This window comes from Podarcis muralis, chromosome 9 (assembly GCF_964188315.1).
Source record: "Podarcis muralis chromosome 9, rPodMur119.hap1.1, whole genome shotgun sequence".
In the NCBI taxonomy this organism is placed as follows: Eukaryota; Metazoa; Chordata; class Lepidosauria; order Squamata; family Lacertidae; genus Podarcis; species Podarcis muralis.
Window position 1 is genome coordinate 555,116 of NC_135663.1, and position 15,869 is coordinate 570,984.

Genomic DNA, 15,869 nt, shown 5'->3' on the forward strand with positions numbered 1-15,869 from the left:
AAACTGGGGGAGGCAGTGGAAGACAGGAGTGCCTGGCATGCTCTGGTCCAGGGGGTCACGAAGAGGCGGACACGACTAAATGACTCAACAACAGCAACAAGCTGGCCCAATGGGTGTGCCCCCTACAAGCAAGCAAGGGGCAGCTCCCGAATTAATGCCCTTATGCAGGAAGCCCCATTCCCTGCAGTCGCAGCTTGGAACAACTGAGGGACAATCTAATCCGTCAATGAACCGCTGGGCCAGAGCAGCATCTGGTGCCAGGTGGGTGAATGTGGATCCGTGGGGCACCTTGTGGGTCTTCGGGACTTTTCAGTTTTGAGGAAAGGCACAGGTGACACGATTTATGGAAACACTCCTAATTTATGGGATTACTCATGGCATTGGAGAAGAGGAAGGAGAGAAGTTTCCCTCCCTCTCTCAGAACACCGGAACTTGCAGACATTCCAGGAAGCTGAATGGCTGAAGATTCAGGAGAGACAAAGTGAAGTACTTATTCATGCAATGCAGACTGTGGAACTCCCTTCCACATGAGCCAGCCATGACCACCAACCAAGATGGCTTTAAAAGAATATTAGACAAGTTCCTGAAGGAGGAGACCCTGGAGGGGGGGCAGCGATGCTTCTGAACATCAGTTGCTGGAAACTACAGGAGCGGAGAAGGTTCTTGTGCTGGAACCCCGCTTGCAAGTTTCCCAGAAGAGGCATCTGTTCGGCTCCTGCTCAGTCCCTTTCTTTTTGCTGGTCCCGAGCAAAACTGCCTGTCAGGTTTGGGGGAACGATCCCACTTTTGGGTATTTTGAGACACAGGGGTCAGCGCACCCAGGGAGCCCCGTCCTGTTGAGTCTCCCTCCCTCCCTCTTTTGCCTTCCTTAAATTATCCACTGAAATCCTTTCTTCATAAGGAAGTCGGCCACAGGCACTCTCAGAGGCCCCCCCCATCTCTTGCCTGCTGGTGGCCTCCCCCCGCCCCCCTCCTTCTCCAGGCCTGGCAAAGGGGGGGGGAGGCTGCCTGCTTTCTCCCCCTTCCCTTATTTGGCAATGAAATCTGCTTCCAAACCCCAGGAGAGGAGGAAATATATCTTGCCCCTCCAGACTCCAGTCTCCCTGCTAAAAGGGGGGGGGGGTTTGAGGCCTGAGGCTGCGGGGGGGGGCGGTCCAACTTGCCTGTCCCCTGACCGAAAAAGCCTGCAGAACCTCAGCAGGTCCAAACAGAGCCGTGCTGAGAAGGAAGAGTTGTAGCAAAGAGTGTCTCCAAAGAGAATCATCATCATCATCATCATCATTTATTTATACCCTGCCCATCTGGCTGGGGATCCCCAACCACTCTGGGCGGCTTCCAACAAAATATTAAAATACAGTAATGCATCAAACATTAAAAGCTTCCCTAAACTGGGCTGCCTTCAGATGTCTTCTAAAAGTCTGGTACCGTATTTTTCGCTCTATAAGACGCACCAGACCACAAGACGCACCTAGTTTTTGGAGGAGGAAAACAAGAAAAAAAATATTCTGAATCTCAGAAGCCAGAACAGCAAGAGGGATCGCTGCGCAGTGAAAGCAGCAATCCCTCTTGCTGTTCTGGCTTCTGGGATAGCTGTGCAGCCTGCATTCACTCCATAAGACGCACACACATTTCCCCTTACTTTTTAGGAGGGGAAAAGTGAGTCTTATAGAGCAAAAAATACGGTAGTTGTTTATTTCTTTGACATCAGGTGGGAGGGCATTCCACAGGGCTGGCGCCACCACCGAGAAGGCCCTCTGCCTGGTTCCCTGTAGTTTCAATTCTCGCAGGGAGGGAACCGCCAGAAGGCCCTCGAAGCTGGACCTCCGTGTCCGGGCTGGACAATGGGGGTGGAGACGCTCCTTCAGGTCTACTGGGCCAAGGCTGCCTCTGACTGTGGAGGCAGAATGGACCCATCCTGGCTAGGAGCCATCAATAGTCATCTCCTCCTCCATGACTTTGTCTAATCCTTTTAAAAAGCAATCTGTGTTGGTGGCCAATACTGCCTCTTGTGGGAGGGAGTTCCATGGTTTAACTCTGTGCTGCGAGAAGAAGGACTTTAGACCAGGTGGCTGGGAGGTCGCCTGCTCTTGCTGGGGTTACACTTCCTCTGAAGGAACAGGTTCGTAGCGTGGGGGTCCTCCTGGATCCTTTGCTGTCGCTCGAGGCTCAAGTGGCCTCAGTGGCCTGGAGTGCCTTCCATCAGCTTCAGCTGGTGGCCCAGCTGTGCCCTTTTCTGGACAGGGACAGCCTAACTACTGCTGTCTATGCTCTTAAGGTTAGATTACTGCAATGTGTTATATGTGGGGCTGCCTCTGAAGACGGTTCGGAAACTTCAGCTGATGCAGAATTCAGCGGCCAGGTTGCTCACCAGAGCAAGACAGTTTGAGCACATTACACTGATCCTGGTCCGACTGCACTGGCTACCAATCAGTTTCCGGGCCCAATTCCAAGTGCTGGTTTTGACCTCTGAAGCCTTAAACTGCTCAGGACCGCAATACCGCAAGAACCGCCTCTTCCCATATGAACCTACCCGGACCCCGAGATCATCTTCTGAGGCCCTTCTTCGTGTGCCTCCTCCTCAAGAGGCCCAGGGGGTGGCAACACGAGAACGGGGCCTTTTCTGTGATAGCTCCCCGCTTGTGGAATGTTCTCCCCAGGGAAGTTTGCCTGGTGCCTTCATTATACACCTTTAGGAGCCAGGCAAAACGTTCCTTTTTAACCAGGCCTTTGGTTGATCTGTTTGACATCCTATGCCCTTTTAAAATGTAGCTCTTGGGGGCAGGGTATTATTGGGTTATTGCTTTTATTTTAATTTTATATACTGTGATCTTTTTATGTGAACCGCCATGAGACCTCCGGGTATAGGGCGGTATATAAATACAATATTATTATTATTATTATTATTATTATTATTATTATTATTATTATCTGTCCTGCATCTTCCAACATGGATTGCCTGTGAGTTCTAGTGTGAGGCGAGAGGGAAAGGAATGTTCCTCCATCCACCTTCTCCCCACCGTTCTGTGCCAAGACGCTGGACAAATACAGATGTGTGCCAGCTGTGATAAAGAGGGGAGCTTTTGTGATGCCCTAAAAGGCTGTGCCCCAGGCTGGTCGGCCAGAGAACCCAGCAGAGGGGGGCACCCCATGTCCAGAAGTGGCACCCAGGACCCTCCATGCGAGGGACAAGCGTTCCTGAATGCCAAGTTCAATATATAGCTGCATGGGGGACGATTGCCAAGTAGGCAAACATGGTCTGGTTTGACTGTGAAACAGGGCACTTCCCCCAAGGAGAAGACGGGCGAGAAGGAATGAGAAAGGGCAAATCTCTTCAGAATGCTTGCGGGTTCTTCAAAGCCACAATAGGCTCTCAGCTGGAACAGCCGTCACTCATTGGGAAAAGTGCCACTGAGTCTGAGAGGATGCCAGCGTGGTTAAGGAGAAGTCAACAAATCGACAGGAAACCCAAAAAGGGCTTCTTTCTCTACAAAATGCCCAAGTGAGGATAAACAGGAACTTTGGCAAGAGAAATGCAAGCGGAGAGCCAGATCCAGCTAAGCACAAATGGGAGGCAGCTCAAGGAGTTTCGCAAGCAGAATGGGGGTTCCCTCCTCTTTCTCCCCGCAGGTGAACCCCAGAACAGAGTGCAGGGCAGGGGGAGATCATTCAGGGTACAAGCAGAAATGGAGGTGCTGAGGGGATGATTGTAATAGTGTGATACTGAACAGGAAGTGATGCCCAAATATAAATAAGAATAAAAAATGAGGGGCATAGCACTGAAAAGCAGGCTAAATATCATAGGATCCTAGAATTCTAGATCACTGGAAGAAATATCAACAACCTCAGATATGCAGATGACACAACCTTGATGGCAGAAAGTGAGGAGGAATTAAAGAACCTTTTAATGAGGGTGAAAGAGGAGAGCGCAAAATATGGTCTGAAGCTCAACATCAAAAAAACGAAGATCATGGCCACTGGTACCATCACCTCCTGGCAAATAGAAGGGGAAGAAATGGAGGCAGTGAGAGGTTTTACTTTCTTGGGCTCCATGATCACTGCAGATGGTGACAGCAGCCACGAAATTAAAAGACGCCTGCTCCTTGGCAGAAAGGCGATGGCAAACCTAAAGATCCCCCTGCCAACCAAGGTCCGTATAGTTAAAGCTATGATTTCCCCAGTAGTGATGTATGGAAGTGAGAGCTGGACCATCAAGAAGGCTGATCGCCGAAGAATGGATGCTTTTGAATTCTGGTGCTGGAGGAGACTCTTGAGAGTCCCATGGACTGCAAGAAGATCCAACCTCTCCAGTCTGAAGGAAATCAGCCCTGAGTGCTCACTGGAAGGACAGATCCTGAAGCTGAGACTCCAATACTTTGGCCACCTCATGAGAAGAGAAGACTCCCTGGAAAAGACCCTGATGTTGGGAAAGATGGAGGGCGCAAGGAGAAGGGGACGACAGAGGACGAGATGGTTGGATAGTGTTCTCGAAGAGACCAGCATGAGTTTGACCAAACTGCGGGAGGCAGTGGAAGACAGGAGGGCCTGGCATGCTCTGGTCCAGGGGGTCACGAAGAGGCGGACACGACTCAATGACTCAACAACAACAACAAAAAATATTTTCAACTGGATTTTTCAAGTGGGCAATCAGCTGTTCTGTTTTGCATTTTATTGTGCTATTGTTTTCCTTACGGGGAAGATATTCTGAATAATGCTTTTTGCAGGGAAGTGTGGGAAGTGGTGGCTCCCTCTGGCTCCCTTCCTTCCTGTGCTCCTTGCATTTCCTGGCTTTATGCACCCGATGGTGTCCGTGAATCTGTTCATAAATCAAGAGGCCGCCCAAGTACTTATTGTTTGTTTGTTCCACCGTGAATTCGGTTCCCACCCCCTTCAGATTCAGTTTTGCAAAAAGCTTTAGCCAGTAGCGCCCCCTGCAGCCCAAAGAGGCTCAGCGCAGCACGGGTCCTGATGGCTTGCAAGGCGACAATGCGCCATAGCTGTCAACTTGCAGATTTGAAAATAAGGGACCAGCAGCCTCGAAAATAAGGGATCAGCAGCCAAAATAAGGGATTTTGGCTTAGCTTATACAGAAATCCGGCACTGATGGAGCCATGCTGCTTTGGCTGCGACTGACTGGGTTTTGCAGGGGGTTGGACTAGATGATCCTAAGGGTCTACAACTCCCACCCAAGAAGAGGAGCAGAGATAACTGATGAACGACGTTGAGATGGCAAAGCTTACAGGCAGAATTAGAAACCAGGAAGAGGACCTCTTTAATAAAGAATGGGGAAGGTTTATAATTTAGCTGAAAAGCTATTGTAAAGAGTTACATACATTGGTCGGATTGACAGAAAACTTGGAGTAAAAATTTGAACTATGGATGGACAAATGATTTATAAAAATAGAGTTATGAAAGGGATGCAGAGGGGGAAATCACTACATTAAGATGCTGCACTGGTTAGAGGGGATGCTAAGCAGCATGTCGGGGCTGCCATCGTCCTGGCGCAAGGAGTTCCATCGGCCCTTCCCCGCCCAAGAGAGAGGGAGGGATACTCTCGCCCATGCCGCCCGCGAGCCCAGCATGAGGCGGTTGCAGCGCCACCATGGCCGCTGAAGCACCGCCCTTTTGCGTCCCTCCCCATCCTCTCCTCTTCCTCCTCTCTCAGGCCGCCTCCTTAGCCACCGCCACCACTGCCTCCTCGGCTTCCCCTGGCAGCGCGGCGGAAGTCTCGCAAGAGAGGGGCTGTCTGCCTGCCCACCACCCGTCTCCTCAAGACGCGCCTCTGAGGGGGAAAAGGGAGAGACGGAGACGTGGCAGCCCATGCGTGTGCTTGCTCTCTCGAGGCAGAGGACCCCAAGCCACTGCTTCCCTCCTGAGCCGGGCGAGCATGAAACCCGGGAAATTTAAGGGACATCATCAATAAGGGACAGCAGCGGGACACGGCGCTAGTATAAGGGAGTTTCCTGCCAAATAAGGGACGGTTGACAGCTATGCAATGCGCACCCCCGCCTGTCCTTTCTGGAGGGTTGGGGTGCCCCTCATGGCTCCCCCAAATGGCAGAAACCAGTTGGGCTCTTGGCTGCTCTTTGCCGGGCCGGAGCACTCATCCCCGGGCCGTTTGCCACTGACAACAAGGCGCAGTCAAGGAGAAGAGGGCAGGCTTTGCCAGCCTCCTCCTGCAACTGGATGCCCTCCAGCTGTTTGGGACTACAATTCCCATCAGCCTCGGTGCCATACAGGCAGGCTGGCTGGAGCTGATGGGAGTTGCAGTCCGAAGCATCTAGGGTGGGAGGGGCAGCAGGTTGGAGGAGGCTGGCAGGTTTCAGAGCTCAGGAAATAAAGAGAGAAGTGGTGCATATGTTTCCGAGCATCATTCAAAATGTTGGTGCTGACTTTGAAAGCCCTAAATGGCCTCAGCCCAGTATTCCTGAAGGAGCGTCTCCATCCCCATCGTTCAGCCCAGACACTGAGGTCCAGCTCCGAGGGCCTTCTGGTGCTTCCCTCACTGCGAGAAGCCAAGTTACAGGGAACCGGGCAGAGGGCCTTCTCGGTGGTGGCGCCCACCCTGTGGAATGCCCTCCCACAGGGTCCAGGATGCTCAGATTCCTGCCACCAGACCTCCCCTTTCATGACGTAACTGTGATGTGTGAGTGATGTAGTTTTTTGGGGGGTGTAACATGGGGATTAGCAGCTAATAAAAGTTTGGGGGCTCTTTAGTTGGGGCTTCCATCTTGTTCCACCTGGTGGCAGGTGGGAGTCCTGTCCCAACAGCCTTCAATCAAGACCAAGCCGACTGGCTGCTCTTTTGCTCTGGTCTTCCTGGCTGGTGTCCTTGTTTCTTGTCCAAGGGAGCCCTCAGATTTCTCCATTAACTTTCTGCAGGATGGGGAGCAACTGGAGGCGTTTTCAGCAGAGCTGCTTCTTTACAGACGCAGATGCTACGCAGATGTTGCCTGCAAAGACAGAGGGAGTCTTGCACGAAGCATCGACCCCCCCAACAGGGAACAAGACTCTGCTCCAAATGAGAAGGAAAGCAAGAGAGGGCAGGTTTGCGACCAGGTTGCCTGCTGCGCCAACCATCACCACCAGGGGGCAGTGCACAAGCCTGGCAGCAGCTGGGGGGGGGGGTCTCTCGCATCTTTACAATCTCCAGGCTCAGGAGCCACATGGGACACCCACCCACCCCTGCCAAAACCCAGAGGTTTCTTCATTATCTGATGGTTCATGGACAAGACCAGCAAGCTTTTTCAGCAGGGGGCCGGTCCACTGTCCCTCAGACCTTGGGGGGGGGGGCGGACTATATTTTGAAAATAAAAAATAATTAATGAATTCCTATGCCCCACAAAGATGTATGGAAGTGAGAGCTGGACCATCAAGAAGGCTGATCGCCAAAGAATGGATGCTTTTGAATTCTGGTGCTGGAGGAGACTCTGGAGAGTCCCATGGACTGCAAGAAGATCCAACCTCTCCATTCTGAAGGAAATCAGCCCTGAGTGCTCACTGGAAGGACAGATCCTGAAGCTGAGGCTCCAGTACTTTGGCCACCTCAGGAGAAGAGAAGACTCCCTGGAAAAGACCCTGATCTTGGGAAAGATGGAGGGCACAAGGAGAAGGGGATGACAGAGGACGAGATGGTGGGACAGTGTTCTCGAAGTGACCAGCATGAGTTTGACCAAACTGCGGGAGGCAGTGGAAGACAGGAGTGCCTGGCGTGCTCTGGTCCAGGGGGTCACGAAGAGGCGGACACGACTAAACGACTAAACAACAACAACAACAAATGCCCCACAAATAACCCAGAGATGCACTTTAAATAAAAGCACACATTCTACTCATGTAAAAACATGCTGATTCACAGGCCGGATTGAGAAGGCAATTGGGCCGGATCCGGCCCCTGAGCCTTAGGTTGCCTACCCATGCATTAAAGAAATCAGTATTCAAAGCATCTGATCACCGTCTTGTTCAGTCTGGTGGCAGTTGCTCAGTGGTGAAGGTAAGGCCCTCTGCACATTCTCAAAGGCATTCTCTCATCCTTCTTGGCCCTTCCCCAGTGGCGGCTACTGCTCATGAACCTTGGTGGGCGGAAGGCAGGGAGCCCCTCAGGAGAGTTGGAAGGGATCTGGGGGGGGGGGGTCATTTGGTCCCACCCCCTGCAATGCAGGAATATGCAGCTGTATATTCATATATTTTTTTCAAAATATAGTCTGGCCCCCCACAAGGCCTGAGGGACAGCGGAGCGGCCCCCTGCTGGAAAAGTTTGCTGACCCCTCCTTTCATTCATTTGCACCCCCGCCTGTCAGTTCACGGGTCTCCAGGCAGCCGACACCAGGAAATTAAAGTGGGACCAGGCAGCTCTAAATTACAGAGTCCAGCAAAAAGTGTCCAAACCGGAATTCAGAAGTAAAGACCGGCTCAAAACAACAGAGGAGTGTCAAATCCTAGGAAAATAAAACGGGATTTGTCTGACGCTCAGAAGACATCAAGCGCTGTTTCCATTGCTGGGCGAGTCTTCCAGAGACAGCAGCATTCCAGAGACAGGCAGGGAAGGCCTCTCCCCACGCAGGACTTTAAACAGGGCTCAGCACCTCTGGCTGCCTCCCAGCACCGCCAAGAGGGGCTCTCCATCGCCAGGGGACCCTGCGCAGAGCAACCTGCAGGCTCCGGGTCTGTCTTCAGGGGCAGCCCCTGCTGCCACCCACAGCAGTAGTCTAGTCTGGAGGGGAGCAGAGCAGGAATTATGGCCAGGCTATGCCTGCAGTTGTTCTGCCAGCCCAGGAGGGCGGACGGAAGGGGCTCCTTTGTGCAGGGAGGTGTATAGATACCAGGAGAGGATCTACCGTATTTTTCGCTCCATAAGATGCACCTAGTTTTTAGAGGAGGGAAACAAGAAAAAAAATATTCTGAACGAAACAGTGGGTGTATGATTTTTGTGGTTCATGCTGTGGCCACAGACATGTGATTTGACGGTGAGTTTGGGGTAGCCCAATGCAAAAATCCTGAGGATCCATGTGGATCCGTGCTTTGTAACCACGTTTTTGCCCCATTGCGGCCCCATGAAACAGTGGGTGCGTGATTTTTTTGGTGCAGGCTGTAGCCCTGGACATGCTATGTGATCTGATGGAGAATTTGGGGTGACCCCATGTAAAAATCCTGAGGCTTTCACCTACCCCCCCCCCCCCCGGCAGTCTCCTTTATCCCGTCCCTTATCTCCCTCCCGATCGCTTACCGATCAGCTGCTTCCTTTCAACACTCCCTTCCCTCTTGTTTGCCTTAGTGTCTTTTCCTTAGCTGGAGCAGTTTTTTGCTCCTCCTTTTCTTCTAATTTCTCTCCATATTTACCTCCCCGCTCTCAGGCAGCTTCCTTTATCTCTAGCATCCCTTATCTCTCTCCCTGATCACTTGCCAATCAGCTGCTTCCTTTCAACACCCCCTTCCCGCTTTCTAAAAAAAAAAGCACGGCCTGCGCGCTTCTCCCCACCGCCAGCCCCACAAGCTCGGGGGACAGCGGGGAGGCGGAGCGCCGCCATCCCGCTGTTCCCCGACCTGGTTTGCGGAGTTGCCTGCATCCCGAAGTGAGATACCTGCATCCCGAAGCCTTCGGGCAGATATCCGCAAGCCTGGGGAGACCGGCGCGACTTCCCGCGGGCTCCCTAGGCTTGCAGATAGCAGCCTGTTCTGGGGGCTGGGGTCGGGGGAAGCTTGGGCTTCCCCCACCCCAGCCCTGTGCCTGGGGGGGGGAAATAATTTTTTTTCTTTATTTCCCCCCCCCCAAAAAAAACACTAGGTGCCCCCTATGGGTCGGTGCGCCCTATGGGGCGAAAAATACGGTACTTTTTAGGAAGAAAAAAGTGCATCTTATGGAGCGAAAAATACGGTACTTTACCATAAGATCCTGGGAATCCAGAAAGCGTAAAAGGATATGAGTCATTCCCAATATATAATTACAAACAAGCCTCTTCCATATGTTCCCTAAGTATGTATATGATCTCAGTGAGAGACATGAGCTTCCTTTCGCTGGGTAATCTCATTTCTATTCGGTCTAATTTGAGACAAGCAAGCTCTCATCTCCCCATCGACACAGAGAAGCCTTTCTACCCATATTCTGCAAATAATAAAAAAAAATCATATTGACACTATACTATGCTGCCCTGAAATGCTCAAATGTTTGGAATGCAACAAGGTGGGGAATGGCAGCTTTTGGCAAAAGGTGAAGAGGAGCTTCCTGGAGGCAGGATCTGTCCAACAGTGGAAGAGCCGTTCCTCCCCGGGAAGCTGGTGAACCGGCCTTTGCTGGAGATGTCAACACATCGGCTGGGCAGCTGCCTGCCTGGGATGGCCATTCAGCTGCTCTCCTTTACTGCAGATCCCACTTTCAGCCTTGGGGGGGGGGGGTGTTCACTAGATGATCTCAAAGTTTCCTTGGACTTGGAAGGCGGTGGACTCTTCTTCCTTGTAGCATTCCCAAAGCAAGGAAGGATTGGACTCTGATTAATAAAATACACACGAGGCTTGAACCAGCAAGACTCTGGTAGGAGTGCGTATAATAAGAATTCCTGTCCACCCTCCGGCCCAGGTCGTTTTATTCACAAAAGAACTTTTTACACAGTGTTCATAAGAATTAATCAGATTTCCTGTGAGCATTTCAAAAAACCCCACGTGGGAACGTTAAAGTGACAACTACAAAGAAACTATTTCCTACTTGAGCATGCATACATTCCGGGGTAAATAAAACAGGACTAAGAAGGAGGAAAAGGGACGCGGGTGGCGCTGTGGGTAAAAGCCTCAGCGCCTAGGGCTTGCCGATCGAAAGGTCGGCGGTTCGAATCCCCGCGGCGGGGTGCGCTCCCGTCGCTTGGTCCCAGCGCCTGCCAACCTAGCAGTTCGAAAGCACCCCCGGGTGCAAGTAGATAAATAGGGACCTCTTACTAGCGGGAAGGTAAACGGTGTTCCGTGTGCTGCGCTGGCTCGCCAGATGCAGCTTGTCACGCTGGCCACGTGACCCGGAAGTGTCTCTGGATAGCGCTGGCCCCCGGCCTCTTAAGTGAGATGGGCGCACAACCCTAGAGTCTGTCAAGACTGGCCCGTACGGGCAGGGGTACCTTTACCTTTAAGAAGGAGGAATGCATTCAGCCAACCCAGAGGTCATAAACAAGCGGTAAAAAGGAGAGGAAGGATGGCCAGGAAAGATTAGGCCTCTTTATCACCTCCATGCGAAACTATTTCCTGGCCCTAAGATTAACAGAACCAAAGAAAGGTACATCAAAGCTAACTATCATCTTTCTGACCCAGGATGCCTGGTGAAGCAACTGGCCTGTGTTTCAGAATGCTTATATGTGCCTGTCAGGTGTAGAGAAAGCAAATGGCAGAGGTGGAGAGGCTTGTGGGATTCGGTCAGGAACTATTGTCACTGAATCAAACCCAGTCAACGCAACGCTTTCATGGCGGACGCAATGGCTTGCTCCATATTTCATAATTCCTCATAGCAATCCCACCTGACCCCCACACTCTGGATATTTTCCCCCCTACACTTCCTTGGAGGTTTCTCAGCAGAGGTTGGGTGGCCATCTGTCCTGGATGCTAGAGCGGGGATTCCTGCATTGCAGGGGTTGGACTGGATGACCCTCAGATGCCCCTCCCAACCCTACGATTCTCTGATTCCCTTCCAACTCCATGATGCTACAACAGGAACGATCAGGGAGTGGCTCAGAAGCTAAACGTGGTCCCCAAATAAAGTCTCCTGATGTCCTGGATGCACCTACCAAAAATGTGCTCCAAGCTATTATTATTTTTAAATAGAGCTCATTCCTGAATGTCTTGCCTTTCTTTTGGCTTCGCATCTGACAGCGTCCTTTTTTTCTTGTTCTTTTACTGTTTAGCTATCTGGTTATTGTGAGCGGATTTCATTCTGGCTTTGACAAACGAGACCCAGGGATTTGACAAAAGAATTGCTGACCCTTAAATTGCTGTGGATATTTTCCTGAACAGGCAATTCACTGGCAGGATGACCAGAGTGGAGGCCAGCAGAGGCCAGAGAGAGCTCTGCAGGGGGCTGGGGGGGGAGAGAGATGGGAGCTGGAATTGGGGGGGGGGTGGAGAGTTAAGAGTTCATAGAATCCTAGATTTGGAAGGACACCCAGGGGTCATCTACTCCAACCCCCTGCCATTAGTCTGAGGAGGTGGCCAAGCTGCTTGGAGAAGTTTGGCTGACCCCCTGCCCCATTGACCCTTGCCCACCTTAGCTGGAAAAAAAGAATTGGGGAAAACTTATTCTCTGGATCCATTTCAGAGGACGGGTGGCCAACTGTCCCTTTGACTCTACGATTCTCAAATCAAATCAATCTTTATTACGGTCCAGAGACCCAACAAATCAGTGCACAATTTAGACAGCCTACCTCCAGGTTAAACAAGCATTTTGTTCAGACTTAAAGATAGGGATCACTGGTTCTTGCAACCACCGATAAAAACTTTGCCACTGCTAATGTTCTAGCGTTTGTCCGGTCTTCCGATTGGAACCTGACATAGTGAGCCTCTGATTTTCCCGGGAAAGGTACCAGCAAGGGTAATATCAGTTCAGCCCTGGCTTGCTCGTATTTTGCACAGTGCAGCAAAATATGTTTTATAGAATCCATGTCTTGAGCACACGAGCAAAGTCTGTCCTGGTGGCGAACTCCTCTCAACCTGCCATCCAACACTGCAGAAGGAACTCTACGATTCTGTAAGACCCCAAAGCGGCCTTGATTGCAAAACTCTCTATGTGGGGCTGCTCTTGAAGACACCTCGGGAACATCAGCTGGTCCAAAATGCAGCAGCCAGAAATGTTGTTGTTGTTCTTTAGTGGTTGAGTCGTGTCCGCCTCTTCGTGACCCCCTGGACCAGACCACTGCCTCCCACAGTTTGGTCAGACTCATGTTCATAGCTTCGAGAACACTGTCCAACCATCTCGTCCTCTGTCGCCCCCTTCTCCTTCTGCCCTCCATCTTTCCCAACATCAGGGTCTTTTCCAGGGAGTCTTCTCTTCTCAGGAGGAGGCCAAAGTCTTGGAGCCTCAGCTTCAGGATCTGTCCTTCCAGTGAGCACTCAGGGCTGATTTCCTTCAGAATGGAGAGGTTGGATCTTCTTGCAGTCCATGGGACTCTCCAGAGTCTCCTCCAGCACCAGAATTCAAAAGCATCAACTCTTCGACGATCAGCCTTCTTTATGGTCCAGCTCTCACTTCCATACATCACTACTGGGAAAACCTTAGCTTTAACTGTACAGACCTTTGATGGCAAGGTGACGTCTCTACTTCTCAAGATGCTGTCTAGGTTTGTCATTTCTTTTCTCCCAAGAAGCAGGCGTCTTTTAATTTCGTGGCTGCTGTCACCATCTGCAGTGAAAGCTATATTCTTGCTGTTTTTATGACTGTAATTATATTTTAAATGGGGTGCAGGCTGGGGGGCCGGTCTGAAATGGCTGCTGAAATGGGACACAAGGGTCAGAGTCCGTGCAGAGGACGTGCTGCCTGCTGGAGCCCCCACTCTGTTCCTATACTCACAAACAACCCCTTTGCCTCCTTCCTTCACTCTCCCTTGCACCCTGATCCAAGGGAAACAGGAACCCCCGGAGATATTAATTGCTTGGGCGTGTGTGAAAGGATTGTTTTGCCCGAGACTCCAGAACTGTGCTGACCTTGATGCTACAAGGAGTCAACTTTGACCACTGACTGCTCCAGGCCCCTGGATCCTGTCTGGAGAAGACCGAGGGCAGGCCATCCCTCTTACCCTGGGGTAGAAGGGAAGCAAAAGACCCCCGTCTTGCCCGATCCTGGGCTGCCAGTCTTGGAAGATGGGCTCCCTGCCCTGCAGGGCTTTTCCGGCCCTGACTGACTCCAGCTGATGAAGCCAAGGCTGCAGGACAGACTTTTGTTCTCTGTTTTCGTTCTTACAGTTTCAGTGGAAAATGTTCCATTTGCTCGAGTGCTTTTTGATGTGTCTTGGTTCTTGCTGACGACTTTCCCTAATATTTGCAGTCGAGTGCACCTTGTCCTCCTGTGAGCCGCCTTGCCTCCTGTGGAGAACACCCAAAAGGAGCCAGGGGTGTGGGGCGCAGGCATCCACCCACTTTCTACGCAGAGGCTGACCTACATTCACAGCTGCCGGCCAGAGCAGAGCCAGCGAGCAGCGGGGCAGACCAAGTGGTGCCTGATCAGTGGTGGCCCCGGCCTGGTGGAACGCTCTGCCTCATGAGACCAGGGCCCTGCAGGATCTGATTTCCTTCCGCAGGGCCTGTAAGACAGAGTTGTTCCGCCTGGCCTTTGACTTAGAATCTGTCCCCCTCTTTCTTTTTTCCTTTCTCCTCCTGTGATGAGGCTGCATTTTAATGTTTTAATGTTGTATATTAATCTGGTTTTTAAGTTGTATTCACTCAACTTGTTTTTATTATTGCTTGTTAGCCACCCTGAGCCCAGCCTTGGCTGGGGAGGCCAGGGTATAAAGAAAATTTATTATTATTATTAGGCGTGAGAAAGAGCGCCAGAAATAGCGTTTGCGCATGCATGCGCGCGCACTCTGGCCCACCGCAGCGTCTGCAGGACCGTGAGCTGGCCCAAGCCACAAAAACTTTGCCCACCCCTGATATCGAGCAATGCAGGAGTGCTGGGGCTCCCCTCCCCAGCGCACCCAGTCCATGCGCTGTTGTGCTGCCTTGGCAGCTTTCGCATTGTCCTGCCAACCTGCCGCAGACTCTCTTGCTGACCCGGCGGGACTGCTGCTCCAGGCGGCAAAGTGGCCCTGCTCCCACCACCACCATTCCCCCCCTTCTTCTCCCCAAACCGCCAGCCCCCCCTCCCTTGCGCTTGTGTGGGGCTGGACCGAGATCCTGCCAGCCGGGTGCAAAAGGGCCTTCCAGCCCCATGGGCAAGGGGGGGAGGGAGTGGGTTTGGAGGCCTCACCCAAAGGCTTCCTCCATCGCCTGCTCCATTGCTAAGGCTCAGGGAAGGGTGGATCGGGGCCTCCCCCGCTTCTCACAAATGCCTCCCAGCAGCGCTTTGCCACAAAGGAGGGCGCAGTGCGCTGTGGCACAGAGAAGAAAGCGCCAGAACCTTTCTGCCCTTCCCTTTCCCCACAGCCCCTCTCCAAAGCCAGGACCCCAAAGCAGGAAGTGGGGCAGGTGGTCTGAGCGATGCCCCCCCCCCCCCCGCTCAGAGACAGGAAGCGCGCACACCCCCCCACCAGCAGGTGCGCCAAGCGCCATTTTGCTTGCACAATCCCTGTGGTTCCAGCACAACAAAGGAGGGAGCTCTTTCTTCCCCTGCCCCTCTCAAGGCAGGCCAAGGAAGCGAGGGAGGAATCCTGGCAACGCCCAGGGATAAGGCAAAGTCCGAGTCACAGCGCACCGGGCGCCAACGCAATCCAAACTGGGAGGAGGAGGCGGCTCAGCGCAGCAGGCCATGGAGGTTCTGGGGAGCGAGAAAAGAGCCTCCCTTGGGCTCCTTCGAGAGGAATAATAATAATAATAATAATAATAATTTTTATTATTTTTATTTATACCCTGCCCTTCCCAGCCAAGACCGGGCTCAGGGCGGCTAACACCAATATAAAAACAATTGATTGAAATACAACTAAAAAACAAGATTAAAATACAACATTAAAACGAGGAAGAGACGGTTCTTGGCGTTGGTCCTCCCCAGAGAAGTTTGGCGCCTGCCCCCTGGGATCCGCAAACCCATCCCAGCGCCCCCCACCCTGAACAAAGCATTATTCAGGAGGGAGGTTTGCACAGACACACGAGAACATGCCAAACAGCGACAACTCATTGCGCACGTCTTCAAAATCCAATTGAAAGGGTGGAGTGTCATTAATTCACCCAAACCGATGGCTTTGATTTGGTGAGACCAG